Here is a 14686-nt window from a genome sequence, read left to right as displayed (position 1 = left end):
AATATCCCAAATCTGATTGGTAGTCATGGAGGATGACTAATCCAAAAGAAACATATGAATATGGTAAGGATAGGTAAGATAAAAACTCTGTGGATTTGAGAAACAAACAAAGATATGGGACAAGGCTGCCTGATAATTAAAGATCATGGGAACTAAAGACCCACAGATGGAAAAATAGGGATGAAACACTGCCACCCAAGATACAGAGGTTCAATATGCAAGAAATCCCTGACACAAACTTTAACTACAGAACACCTTCCATTTATGGCAATTAATACCTACTGAAGATGAATAAATAGAACAAGCAATATATACCTGATTTCCCCACCAAGAACTGAATGTAAGCCAAGTGTGAAGATGAATAATATGAATGTCCAGATGGAGAACTGGTGAAGGAAATGCACAAGGAAGAGCAGGAGACAATGGAAGAGATAATGAAGGTAGAAGTTGAAGCTGAAGAAGTTGTAGAAACCACAGTTAAGGAGCAATCAAAAGGACCTAACACTGAATATAGAAGTAAGAGGATGGGAGGGATGGACATACAGGAACCTGTGGGACCAATCCCAGCCAAAGGCATCAACAGCCCTTTCAAGAGGAGGTGGTATCAAATACCAAATAGAGATAATGGGAGGTTAAGAGATGTAGTAAAGGGATCTTGGTGGGAACAATCCTGTGGAAGACAAAGCCACCGGAAAACGAGAGAATTGAAATATCCCTCCAATAGATATAGTGTGTCAGAACAAGAAAAACAAACTGAAATCCAAAATATGATATAGAAAGATACGACTGTTGTGTGAGAGGACCTAAAAAAGCAGATCTAATATGTGAAAAGGGAAGACATGCAAACAGGTACCACACACAAGAGAAACACTCAAAAAAAAAAGAGAGACAAAAGAAGAAAAGAAACAGATCATAACACCCTAATAATAATGGAAAGGATAACAAACAGCAGTATCACACTTAATATTAACCTAAAAGCAAAAAAGCCACACAAGGGAAGAATGAATCACAGATGGTAAAAATTTAAACATGGAGAGAGGAAAGAGGAGATATCACTTGATAAACCCAAAATGTAAACAAAACATGGAATAAAGGGAAACATGACACATTAAAGATATGTGTAACAATGATTGGAGAGGGATAATAAATTCCAGAAGAAATCTGCCTGAAGTTAAACTAAGGTAAAATCGAAAGCCTATAAAAGGTAAGACTTGTAAGTGTCCAAATGCAAAAAGAGAGAAAAGAAACAGAAATCTGAAAGTTATAATATGTACCACTTCATGAGTGTATTAAGTATGAATGAAAAAGAGTAAAGGATGACAAAAAACATCCGAGTACAAATCATGTGAGTGTAATATACTCCTGTTGGTGGTAAAGTGATGTGTGATGATTTACACGAGAGACACGTAGGAATTATTTGATTCCAATGGGGGAGAGGCTTATAGCATGCATAAATAAAAAGTTTGCATATAGGAGGGCATCATGAATGAGAATAGCTAATCTTGTGAGTGGAGGTAACTAACTTATTAAAATAGTTGGTTGTATTTCAACCACACTACATCTGTCATATCTACTGCTGACAATGCATTTTATTTAATACAAAGCAAATCAAACTATGATGATTGAAAAAGTAATAATGATGCTATTTTAAAAAGTTATGTCACTATTAACAGAAAAAGTTTGACAATCATATCATGTCAGGAGCAAGATTCATTTAAAAACTGATACATGTTGCTCATTAGGAACAAGACTCGGTGAAAATGATCCAAATGTGGGCCTTACAAGGCTAAAACTACTAATGGAAAATATCTGAAGAAGTGCAAGAAATAAAAAAATCAAGAATGTAAACCACTCAAAAAAACTGTTTCTAGCAATATTTTTAAATTAATGTTTATTTCCAATGTAAATACAATATCTGACTGTTGTAAAACTCAGTATTATACTCACAACATGGAAATATCCAGAAGACAAGATGTGAACAGTTTCTGGTAAATCTACATGCTGAGGCCAGCAGTGTTTACTTAATGTACCTTGTCCTATCTGCCCAAACATTCCACAACCAAAAGTGTACACTTTTCCCTAAGCAAAGATTGAAAAAAAGTTACAAATTTGGCAATAAAAATAGTTATGTAATTGAAAGAAGAAAAAAAAGAAAAAACTAAAGTATACACAATTTTTATAGTATAATTATAACAACACTGACTCAAATGATTAACCTGCATGGCTATTCTCTAAATGAAACAAATGGAAATAAGTCACATTATTGCATACTTATTCACAATGAGCAAAAGAAGTACAAGGCTTTTTATTAAGTAAATATGATGTTTTGAACAATAAACCTCTCACTGATTTATACTGAAACAAGTGATCCTCTTAACAGGTTTCAAACACTTGCCAGTTTTGTTAAGACAGCAGTGTGTCCCTGTCCAGCAGCAACAGAAATGACCTGCTTATCTAGCAAAGACTTCACTAAGATTGGATGATCTTGGTCTTCAGGGTTCCCTAATCCTAGTTGGCCATGTACTCCCCATCCCCAACTATAAATCCTAGTAGAGAGAGAATAACAATCACATCACAAACTACCTACTCAGGTAAAGAGGGTAACAAAGTTTACAAATGTCCCTATTTATTTACAAAATATCATAATGCACATTGATTACCTTAAGTGTAATCAACTAACCATATGTGTTTATGTGTGTGTGTGTGTGTGTGTATCAATGCTCCATTAACTTTTATTATGAACATCACAAATATATACAGAATTAGAAATAATTATGGAAATAGTAAGGAAAAAGGAAATGTGTTTCCTTATAGCAAAGCCTCATCAAGCTATCTGCTGAGTCCACTGAGGAGTATTGTACCCCTAATTTTAGCATTGTAAATCCATAAACTTACCACTGTACCAGCAGGGAGACAAAAAAGGAAATAAAACACCATTACTGTAGGAAAACCACTCTTTTATTTTGAAAATAAACTCCAGTCTTGTCTTGCTAATTGTGATTGGTTATCACCTGAACCATCAAAATATACCACATCAACATGCACTAATTGTTGTGGGAATCCAGTCACAGCTCTTAGGACTGAAACACCAGATGACAAGCACATAAAGAAGTTCTGGATGGTCAGGAGCACTCCACACAAACAATTAGAACAAGATTTTAAATACAGTACCTAAGAGTTACACAGATGATAATAGCAGTGGTTGAGATAGAAAAATGAAACTCTCCAAAAGATACAATTAGTAAGAATATTACCTTAATAGCAGTAACATAACATTTGTCTGAATTAGTTCAAATGTGGAAGTGTAGTTACTCAAAAAAAAACCAAAAAAACTGCTCAGGAGCAATCAAACCACAAAACTTGAAATAGGAACCAAAAGACAAACAGTTAAATGTAAAAATATAGAGATATGTACTTCTTGTAAATAAATCAAACTGTTTAGCAAGAATCAGTGATAATTTGTTCAATGTTGGCATCACAGTCAAAGTATGATGATGCCCACAATGAAACATGTTGGGAATCATTACAAGCCTGGGGCTGCATTTCAAGCAACATTCTCAACTGGCTACACAAAATTGATGGCAACTTAACTGATTCCACTAACAAGTATAGGCAGATTATGATCTACCAAGCAATTCCCTGAGAAACATAACATATCCTACTGGGATTCCTTTTTATTTCAATAACCATGATGACCTTTATACCAAATAGTTTGGGAATGACCAGTAATTTTGGAAACTATGACTTTTTACACCTGGGTGGTCAATCCAGATAGCGACTATACAGAGCGAGCATGTTTCGTGATATAGATTCCAAATCACAACCTTAAGATTGTTAAGTCAAGTGCCCTAATTACCAAGCTATGCCAGACCCACCAGCTCATCATACAGGAATTCTTCATCCATAAGCATAATAACCCCAAGCAACAAATTTGTAAAATAATTCTTGATGATGAGAAATCCACTTGAAATAAAAATTTATCTCAGGTCGGCTGTTATGGAAACTAACGTCTTCACCATTAAAGCAAACTGTATGGCAATATAAAAATAATGTAATCTCTGTGCAGAGCAGAGATATAAACTTCACCATCCAGATGCCATTACTGATTCTTTGTGACCCCTGTATATGTATTGCTTGCTTCCATAATAACTTTCATTATTGTGAACAGTAAACCACACATGATGATACATGTCATTTAACAACATTATATAAACGTGCATATGTGTGACACTTGAAAACTAGTTTCACACTGTTACACATACACATGCACACAATACTTGAAAACTAGTTTCACAATGCCATACATGGATGTACATGACACTTCAACTCTAGAAAACAAATACTGCTTTTACTGTGTTGTTCTATCTCTTGTCTGGATACCACCAAACACATACATGTGTGATACCTTAACTATAGTCTGGACAATTCCATTCACACACAAGTAAGCCATTCTACATAATGCATTATGAAATGTCACAATCAAATTAACACTGAAGACATTAACAGTTTATATGTAAAACATATGTATCCAACTAAAAATACAAAGTTAAATAACAACAAATTTCTCAAACAATATTCTTATAGACATTAATCTCAGTGTATAAACTCACACCACATTCTTGAAATTAGGTTTAGAAAATAAAAATTTTAAGACTGAATAAATATCTTTAGTTGCTTCAATACCTTCCATCAGTTGTTAGTGCTAGAGAGTGGTACTGTCCACAAGCAATGGCAGCAATCTTCTCTCCTGCTAGTGATTCCACCAGCAATGGGCTTGTTGTTTGCTTCAATTCGCCCAAACCCAGTTGACCATATCGTGAAGAACCCCAACTGAATACCTGCTTATAATACACACACACCCCCAAAAAAAATTAAATTGGTACAATTATGAACCTCTTCATACAAAATGGTGTTTCAAGGATATTTAAAAAAACACTGTAACTAAAATTAAACAAAGTTACATTCATTAGGAACAATTGCACTTTAATGACACTAGAGAATATTAATTCTTTACCCCAGAGTCAGTTAAAGCAATGGTATGATAAGCTCCACAAGCTACAGTCAGTACTTTGACCCTGAGAGTTTCAAACTGTCTGACCTGTTGTGGGAGACAAACATCTTCTTCTTCTTCACCATGTCCAGTTCTGTAACAAGAGATGTCTTAACTTACTCATCACCACTGTTAAGAGGTCAGTTAGATTACCCAAGTTTGTTACTCAGACTGAACTTTTAATTTCCATACTATAACTTCTAGTGTATTTTGTGTACTTTCACAAGCTGTCAGAATGCATTAAGGGACTTCTGTAGACAAAATATCGAAATTTTTAATGAATTATTTTCCCTAAAAATTCCTCCATGAATATGTGGAGTAAAAGTGCTGGCTGCTCCAAGTGCAAAGTGATTTTCATGTTAAGATTAAAAATATATTCTTCCCTTAAAAATCATCAAATTTCAGTTGTATAATCTCTAAAACTTTCTAAATAAATTTCAACTTTTTTTTCAGTAAAATATTATATTTTGCCTGTTATTTTCTCTACCCTAACTCTATATGAGGTTGGCTAATGTGACTGACCTTTTAACCACCATCAAAAGGTACAAAATAAATCTATATTACTTTCTTTCTTTCTGAAACAACTTCAAAATGTAACATGAAATTACATTTGTTTATGCTAAATAGTGTAAAAATCATAACAGAATATGTCTATTTTTCCTTAAATTTCAGGTTTTATTGCTCTTTGAATCTGATCTAACTAATATTCCCACCATACATGTTGAAAAACACATTACCTTATTTAATTATATAAGTCACAGATTATTACTAAGCTACTCATGAGCGTGCCTTATGAAAATTTTGTATTACTATTATTTTTCTTTATTTTACTTATTTTACGCTCTCTCACTTGAATAGTTTAGTTTTTATATTTTAGTTACATTTATAAAAATAAGTAAAGAATACACATGAAAAACAAAACATATAGTACTAACCTTGCTCTTCATTTTCTTTTGCTGTTGAATGTTGATGATACTTAACACTAATTTGTTTATACTATTGACACTACTGCACTAAATAATTTTTTATTTAGTTATGTAATGCATCAAAGAACGTAGAATAACAACTTGTAAAAAAACAGTTGGAATATTGTTTGAACTACAAGCAAATAAACAATTCTCTGTACTAAAAACAATGTACTAAAATACCACATTTTATAGATTCAAACACTGTCTTTCCATTGGTTATGAATAATATAGTAATAAATGTCAAAGAAAACTATTGATAATTTATTAGATAAAGGATATGACAAAAGGAGTCTGATTTTCTAATTTATGGCTCTGTAACCAAATACAATTGAGGGCTATAAAAGTTACATTTTGTCCAAGTAATAAAAATATTACAGAGATCAATTTTCATTAACTTTTGTACTTCTTTTAGGGGTGGCAAATAAGTTTGAGAAGAGGGAAGATCTAAAAAGCAAATGTCAATTCTCATACTGAAGGAAATTTAGGATTTTTTTTAATACTGTCTTATAAAATTAAGACTATAAATCTAACGTTATATTAAAGTTTGGATTCTTAACTATAATACTTTAATAAAAATTTTAAGGTAACTTCAGTAAAATCTTGTGACATGTAAAATGGATACTCATTTGGAAATGAGTTATATTAGAGCCGGTGCAGATTTCTTTTTCTAAGTTCGTGGAACTCAAGACTTTCATATCCAACAACCAAAGTTTTTAAAATATAAAATTTAAAATATTTAATATACTTTGGCATTAAAAAACAGAATGATATATTTTTTCTTTTGTTGCATACATGCTGTTTACACCTCATAGCACTTGAGTACAAGTACATATTATCAATTAAGTTTAATACAGTAGTTTTGGGATGGAAATGAGCTATACAAAAACAACAGCAGGACACCATGATGATAAGATAGATGAAATAAGCTATACAAAAACAACAGCAGGACACCATGATGATAAGATAGATGAAATGAGCTATACAAAAACAACAGCAGGACACCATGATGATAAGATAGATGAATTCAGTTGAACTATTTTCATAGAAAACTCACCGCCCCAGAGTAGATTTCCCCCACATGAACAAAGATCCGTCTCGGATGTAACCTGCATGAGCTAAACCACAAGCCAAAGGTTCCTCTTTAGGCACTAGAATTTCAGGCCTTAACTTCATGTCCACAATGTCTGCCTCTTCCTCTTCAGGATACCTGAAGTCAGACTGGAGTAATTTCATATCAAACTTCCTTGATCCTCTTTTATGGTTTAAAAGAAGCAACACAAATATGAAGAATTTCATCATGTCCTCTTCAGTAACTGTGCCTTCATCCTGGTAAAACAAAATAACCTTTTTTTTAAAAACATTAAATGAAAATTTGAGCAAATATTGTAAAAAATGTTATGTAATTTATACTTATGTTGTGACAACATACAAAATTTCCTAAATGCTACAAAAGCACTGAATTTAAGTGTTGCCAAAACAGTAAATTTCACATGCTCTCAAAATTAAATTTGATAAATGCTACTATAATAAATTAAATTTTACCAAAATACCAAATTTCATTACTGCTGCCACAATACTTGACTGTAAAAACATTTTTTGTATTGTATCTATCTTAAGTAACACTCATTCCTAGTGCTAACAGCATCAACTGATTAAGACTTCATATTTTGTTTCTGCTTTTTCGTAAGAATTTTGTTATAACAATTTCTTTGAATAAGAATTATGGACAAATTTACTGCATGTTTAGAATAATTTGAAATTAATGTGAAAAACGCTTAAGAAGATTTTCACATACTTACTCCTTGCACAAAATCTAAGATCTCACTGGAAGTTGAACTCAAAGAACTCACACTACAACTGAGGAAGCTAACAAAAAATAAAAAGAGAGAGAGGCACTTGATAAAGAGAAACCCACAAAGTGAATCCTACTGTTACAATTAGCAACAAGTAACGTAACACCTGAAATTTTTGCAGCCCACTCTGAAACTAAAACATCGTGACTCCAACTGTCGAGGTTAATTAAAAGTAATATTACACCTGAACTTTTCACTATATCTAAAAATTAGTAACTAACTTTCCCATTAGTATTAAAACCAACAAGTCACACAAAAGACTATTCATAATACAAAGCTAAAAGATAGTGACTCCAGCTGTTGAGGTTAAGAACAACCTGCTTAAATAAACTTAATTTGTTTTAAATACAAATTGTATTAATTTTTTCAATTTAGAATTACTATCACAATACAAACAATGATTTAGTTCACAGATGTGTACTAAATACTAATTATGCTTCAACTTTTACTGCAAAAATATAGGTCTTATACCAATTAATTTTATTTTCTGACAGTATCTTAAAGACAAAAATAAAGAAAGTCATTCATGATCTAAAAGTGAGTTACTTCATCTTTAATTAATGTAATGTATACTTAACAAGTCCATAACTGAACACTGAGAACCAATTCAGGCCACCAGGCTACATAACACAATGACAAAAAGGAAAATTGGGATGTCTCTGGAAAGTGAGCTATGTACTCAGTGATGTTTTAGTGTATTTGATAGTAAAGCACTCAAATCCATATTGTGTGTTGCAGGTTCAATAAAAAATATTTAGAAATTAATATACTATAATGTTTTATTAGTGAATGAACCAAATCAGGCAAACACGGTAAAGCTATTGTAAAAACAAAACTACCTGTACTAATTACTCAGACTGACAACAGTATATACAGTTTGATTAATTAGTGCAGGTTGAAACAAATAACAAGTAAAATGCCCAAAGCTTTTGACAACTTTTAAGTTTAAAAAAAAACTATAGTTAATAATTACATACCTTTGAGACTGAGGACTAGATAAAATTTTTCTAAAAGCTAGTCTAGCAGCAGGTTGGGATGGGTCATACAGACTGGCTATCTCACAAAGCTGATCAGCCCTCAGTCGAGCCAAGAACTGGGCAAGTCGCTCAAGGTGACTTCTCATAAGCTGGGGTTTACTTACTAAATGTTGTAGCAAGTCAGGTGAAGTTATACACTGTATATAATCATCTGGAAAAGGAGAAAAAAAACAGTCTTCTTTATAAATTGCAAGGAAACATATAAAGAAATGAAAGTTTGTAAAAGATGACTTCTAGAAAGTGGTTGCAAATTTTAAAAAATATTCTCCAGACAAGCTTTAGCAAACAAAAAGAGTTTAAACAACAGAAAAACTAACAATGCTTTGAAATCTTTAAGTATCTTAAGCATAGAAGTTTACAGTGCCTTTTACAGGACTTTGGAAATCCACACTGTATTTTTTTTTAATAAAACCCTTAAAATTTGCAGTGATATCTGTAGGACCCTGCATGTCCAAGATGCATCTTGTAGGACCTTGAAAGCCTAAAGAGGCTTCAGTAGAATTCAGAAACCTGCTATTTTTTTTCTAGACCTTGGAAGCCTAGAATATCTAGTGAAAATTACCATAATATTCATATTATAATTCAATGTCTTAATATATAATAATAATAAAAAAAAAGTCAAGCATGAAATATACTACTCTCTGCAAGCACCTACACCTGGAAAATCATTGAAAGAAACTAACCTTTTAAAATCCAAAAAGGAACAAAATCAATAATTTATTGCTTGGGTTTCCATTTATTTGACACAAGATTTTGTTTATTAGAAGCATTTCATTACTATCATTAATCGTTTAAACATATTTATACAAAAAAAGATAATGAAGCCAAAACTTATTTTTCATAGACTGATAACAGATCAGTTCTAGCAAAGTACTACTTTTTCATCTTACCTTCTCATAATATTTCTTTTTTTAGTTAATGTTAGAACAGTTTTTTCCTTACCCATAGAAACAATCTAATCAGATGGAATTCAGAATATCAAGGAACAACAAGTTATCAGGAGAAGTTGATATTTCTAGTGTAGCTAGAAACAGTTTGTAATTAACTAAAACTACTGTTTGTCACTTAGGTCCAACAAACTACAATAACCATTCAAGGAGCTTGATGATGTAATAAACTCACAAAACTCATGAACAATACCATGAGTTAGGTTCCAGGAAGTAATGTTTTTACTGCTCAACTTACTCACAATGAAGCAACACTTTACACATGAGCAATATTGGTGTAAAGTTTCCTATTTACAATTCCACGAACAACTTGCATGAAATGTAAAAGTACAGATTTTAGTGATAAATCCATAAAAATTTCAAAGAAAAGTAAGAAAACAAAGTACAAGTTAAAATGTCTTTAAAGATCTGGAAAGTTTGTGGATTATTATTAAAACCTTATATTTTAACAATGGCATTTCAGTTTGCAACTTTCTTTTTACATTAATACATTCATGTTTAAATGATATCAAAACAGTAAAAGCTTGTTATTACTAAGCATATGACAACAGTGTATCAACATGATGTTTAGGGCAAATATACAGGACAACAATCAAACAATCTTTACTTGATAATAGATGAAAGTTCATGTTTGACCAGAATGAAATTTACATTTATATCAACCATAATAAATCAGTACCTTGAAATATTACCAAAATGTCAAAAACGAGGTCAGAATCTTTTCACGTGCCAGTGCTTATGGAATCACAGTTGACTTGTTCTGGCTTTTGCTTAGTGATAGTTGTTCCTGTTTTTCAAATTGTCGAAGTTTATGGCTAGAATTGCTGTCAGTGATTGTTTTCATTTACATAAATGATAGAACACTTTCAAGAAATACTACATTTTAAATTCACGTTAACCCTTATTTTACTTTCTTGGTTCAATGTAGACCAATACAATACAGATGGTTCACATACAAGAACTGTTCTGTTTGTTTTACTTAAATCTCTGTATATAAACCTTTTTAGTAATTATGTATATCTTCAAGTATAACTACTATACTTTTATAAAATAAAAACTTGTCAATTAAGTAAAATAATTAATAGCGAATGCTGCTGTGAATTATACTCAGATGCAACCAATAATCAATGCTTTAAATCATGGTGATGAAGCCAAAATGTAATTAGACTGGTATCGATGATTGTATAAAAGTAATATTATGAATATTGACAATCAAATAAAAACAATAAAACAAATCTAGAAAAGGTACAAAAAACCAAAATATTTATATGAAGCACAAAACCGTCAAGAAAATTATTTGCTCAAAAATGTATCACTGTATGTAATTTTTGAACAGCAGAAAATATATTGCATCTGCCTGTTTAAATGCACCTAAACCTGTTTCACTTCAAATATATTATACATGCATCTAGTTGTCATTGGATATAGAAGTGTAAGTAGCAGCTATGGTAGTACTGAAAAACAACAACAATAATACATAAAAAACTGACAACAAGATGGAATTATTTATGAAGAGAGAGCTTGTAAAAACTTTGATTCCTATAAGTACAAATTCTTCAAACTTTTAATGTGCAAATTAAGAGTTTAGATGCATCTTTTTATTTTTTAAACAGTAAACATAAATGTCATTCTCAAAAATCAAATTGATGTGACACACAATTCATGTAACTTGAAAATATACAGATTTAACATTTATACATTTGCACTGTGCAATAATAATTTTATTAACCCTATTACAATGGAAATACTTTACCCAATCATGTGAACAATTACACCAAACTTAATAAATAGTGTATAGTTTGGGACTAAAAATTCTTATAATCTGATTTATTTTTTTTATCTTGTGAAATTTGCAAACCTTTGTTCTGAGACACTTTCCTGAAAAACCATTAAAAATACTTCCATTCATCTTAATATTACAGCTGCTTTATTGTTGATAAAAAAAATCCATTTTATATATCCAGTAGATTTTCACTTTGCTGATTTTTTGTTAACATTTATTTTGAAACTTTTATTTTGCACAATTCAGTAGTCAACACTTAACTGCTTGGAAATGCAAAAAACACCACATAACTTACAAAAGATTTTATTACTGACATTAGGCCTCACTTTTCAAGATAGTGTCAAGTCAGACTACATTTTCTTGGTTGAAATAAATTTATATCTAATAAATAAACTTTGTTTTCAATAAATTACAAGTTATTTTATTGATCTTCATTATTTGACACTGATGACCCTAACAATAATATTCAGTAAATAAGGACTTCAGTAATATTTGAATCAGCAGAATAGTTCTCTGACAATTAACATACATTGTAAACCTATTAAGGCTTAACCAATGACTTGCCATAACTTCCAGATATAATTTAACATGGAAACATTATAAGAAATGAAAAGAATATCTGAAGAAACTATAAGATAAGGAAAAACCACAATAAATGGACACAGGCTGTCAAAAGTCTTGAGATCAAATAATCTAATTGTTACACCTTTGTACATCCACTTGTAAAATAACCCCAGGTTTGTTTCTAAGCATTCTAAATTTCATATTAAGTTCCATTGTTTTTTCACAAAGTTCCTAAGTGTTCTAAACTTCATACTAAATTCATCTGTTCTCACAAATTCCTTCACACACCACATTATTTACTTGGCACTTACATAAGTATTTATAACATACTCTATCTAACAGTATTAAAACATTTATGGCAGCTATTGTTAAAAGCTGTTCTTCATATTGGTTTGGTTTAAATTTTGTGTAAAGCTACACGAGAGCTATCTGCACCCACCACCAACTCTTGGGCTATTCTTTTACCAATGAATAGTAGGATTGACCATCACATTATAACACCCCCAAGGCCAAAAGGGCGGTCATGTTTGGTGTGATGGGGATTCGAACCTGCGACCCTTAGATTATGAGTCGAGTGCCTTAACCACCTGGCCATGCCGGGCCAGCTGTTCTTCATTAGCAGTTGTCCTCTCTCTGATCATTGCATTGACATCAATAGAGGCCTCTCATAATAAACTGTTATACAGAAAGAGAAGATAGTGAAAAAATTAAAAATTAATTAATTGTATTACCAAGGGATGATAGTTTCATAGCACATAAACACTTGTGCTTTGGGATGGGAAGACAAATGCAGACAAAGAACTGATTAATTGTATTGTCAAGGAATGATAGTTTCTTAACAAAAAATCTATGCTTGAGAATTGGTTAAAAAAAGCAATAAGTTGTTTATTAACAAGACCTCCTGGGAGCTGTGCTGAAATGTATTTAATGTAATTTGAAGACAAACATAAAAAATGCTGAAAATACATGTGACAAAATGAAAAAAACAAATATTGAAATTTTATAAACAGATCTATAGTTGACACCTTAGAGGACCTCAACAGTCTGGAAATAACTAAATCTTCACTTTAAATGGTTTTTATTAAAATATTAAACTGAATCAACAATAAAACAGTTTCATATAGGAACATATGTCAATTGCATGGTCATGAAAAATCAGTGAGAGAGAAACGTTTTATGGCAAAGATGGAGAAGGATGACAAGTCCTAATAAATTATGTCACAATATTCAGAGAGTGTGCATTTGTTCCAAAGTTTCTCTCTAATAAATTTTGGAACAGTAGAAGAGACTTTCTCTCAATCCCAAAAAATATTTTAAGCATTAATTGCATATCAACTCAAAAGACATATTGTTGGAAATCGATTCATTAACATTTCTAGAAAACAAACATGATAATCCTGGTTCTATACTCACCATTAATACCATATAAAATGTCATTAGCAAGGTCTTTGGAGACAAGAAGAGCACGCGTTTCTTCTTCTACCTTAAGACAATGCTCTTCATGGTTTAGTAGGTGTTGTAACATCTTTGTTTGTTGACCTCGAACCTATACCAGCACAAATACATTCTCTCTTTATGTTAAATTATAAAGCAACCATTAATAACAGCATGTAAATAAGTTTGTGTATTTATTTCAAAGTGTTAAGAGAATAAGTTTGACAAATATAAGATTAATTTGTAAATACACTTTGGAGACAAGAAGAGAGAACATTTCTTCTTCTACCTTAAGACAATGCTCTTCATGGTTTAGTAGGTGTTGTAACATCGTTGTTTGTTGACCTTGAACCTATACCAGCACAAATACATTCTCTCTTTATGTTAAATTATAAAGCAACCATTAATAACAGCATGTAAATAAGTTTGTGTACTTATTTCAAAGTGTTAAGAGAATAAGTTTGACAAATATAAGATTAATTTGTAAATACACTTGGAAGACAAGAAGAGAGCACATTTCTTCTTCTATCTTAAGACAATGCTCTTCGTGGTTTAGTGGGTGTTGTAACATTTTTGTTTGTTGACCTCGAACTTATACCAATATAAACACATTCATCTTGATGATAAATTGTAAAGCATGTGTTGTTCAGCATCTTGATGATAAATTGTAAAGCAGCCATTAATAATAGCATGTAAATAAGTTTGTGTACTAATTTCAAAGTGTTAAGAGAATAAGATTGACAAAATATAAGATTAATTTGTAAATACACCTCGATGTATTATATTTTTTACCTTGGCACAGTAGTGCAGATGTTTATACAGGTGTTGTTCAGCCAGGAGCCGGACTGCAACATCTTCATTATAGTATATATTATCACGCAGAAAGTCCCTGCAAGAAATTGGATTCCTTAAATTGTTTTTAAGTTCTAATCTACAATTAAATAGAGATAAGAATCAAACATCTGACAACTTATGTACATTAAGATTTTACTAAACTAGAACACATTTCTGATATATACCTTTCTCATAAAATAGCTTTTCTCAATTAGT

At 31.4% G+C, this 14686-nt stretch overlaps 1 pseudogene across 1 annotated transcript in view; it reads right to left on the bottom strand.

The window, feature by feature from the left end:
- The window catches only part of LOC143237938 (uncharacterized), an 82878-nt pseudogene that overhangs the window by 28780 nt on the left and 39412 nt on the right, over positions 1-14686 (bottom strand). The window contains exons 12-20 of the transcript XR_013020344.1: positions 14429-14525; positions 13616-13748; positions 8849-9059; positions 7818-7884; positions 7073-7344; positions 5015-5144; positions 4684-4838; positions 2396-2546; positions 1948-2079 (exon numbers count right to left, since the gene is read on the bottom strand). The product of XR_013020344.1 is annotated as an uncharacterized LOC143237938 (transcript). The remainder of the gene's footprint in view (positions 1-1947; positions 2080-2395; positions 2547-4683; positions 4839-5014; positions 5145-7072; positions 7345-7817; positions 7885-8848; positions 9060-13615; positions 13749-14428; positions 14526-14686) is intronic.

The sequence above is a fragment of the Tachypleus tridentatus genome, chromosome 13 (assembly GCF_004210375.1).
Source record: "Tachypleus tridentatus isolate NWPU-2018 chromosome 13, ASM421037v1, whole genome shotgun sequence".
NCBI classification, from domain to species: Eukaryota; Metazoa; Arthropoda; class Merostomata; order Xiphosura; family Limulidae; genus Tachypleus; species Tachypleus tridentatus.
This window is presented reverse-complemented; position numbering and strand designations above follow the sequence as displayed.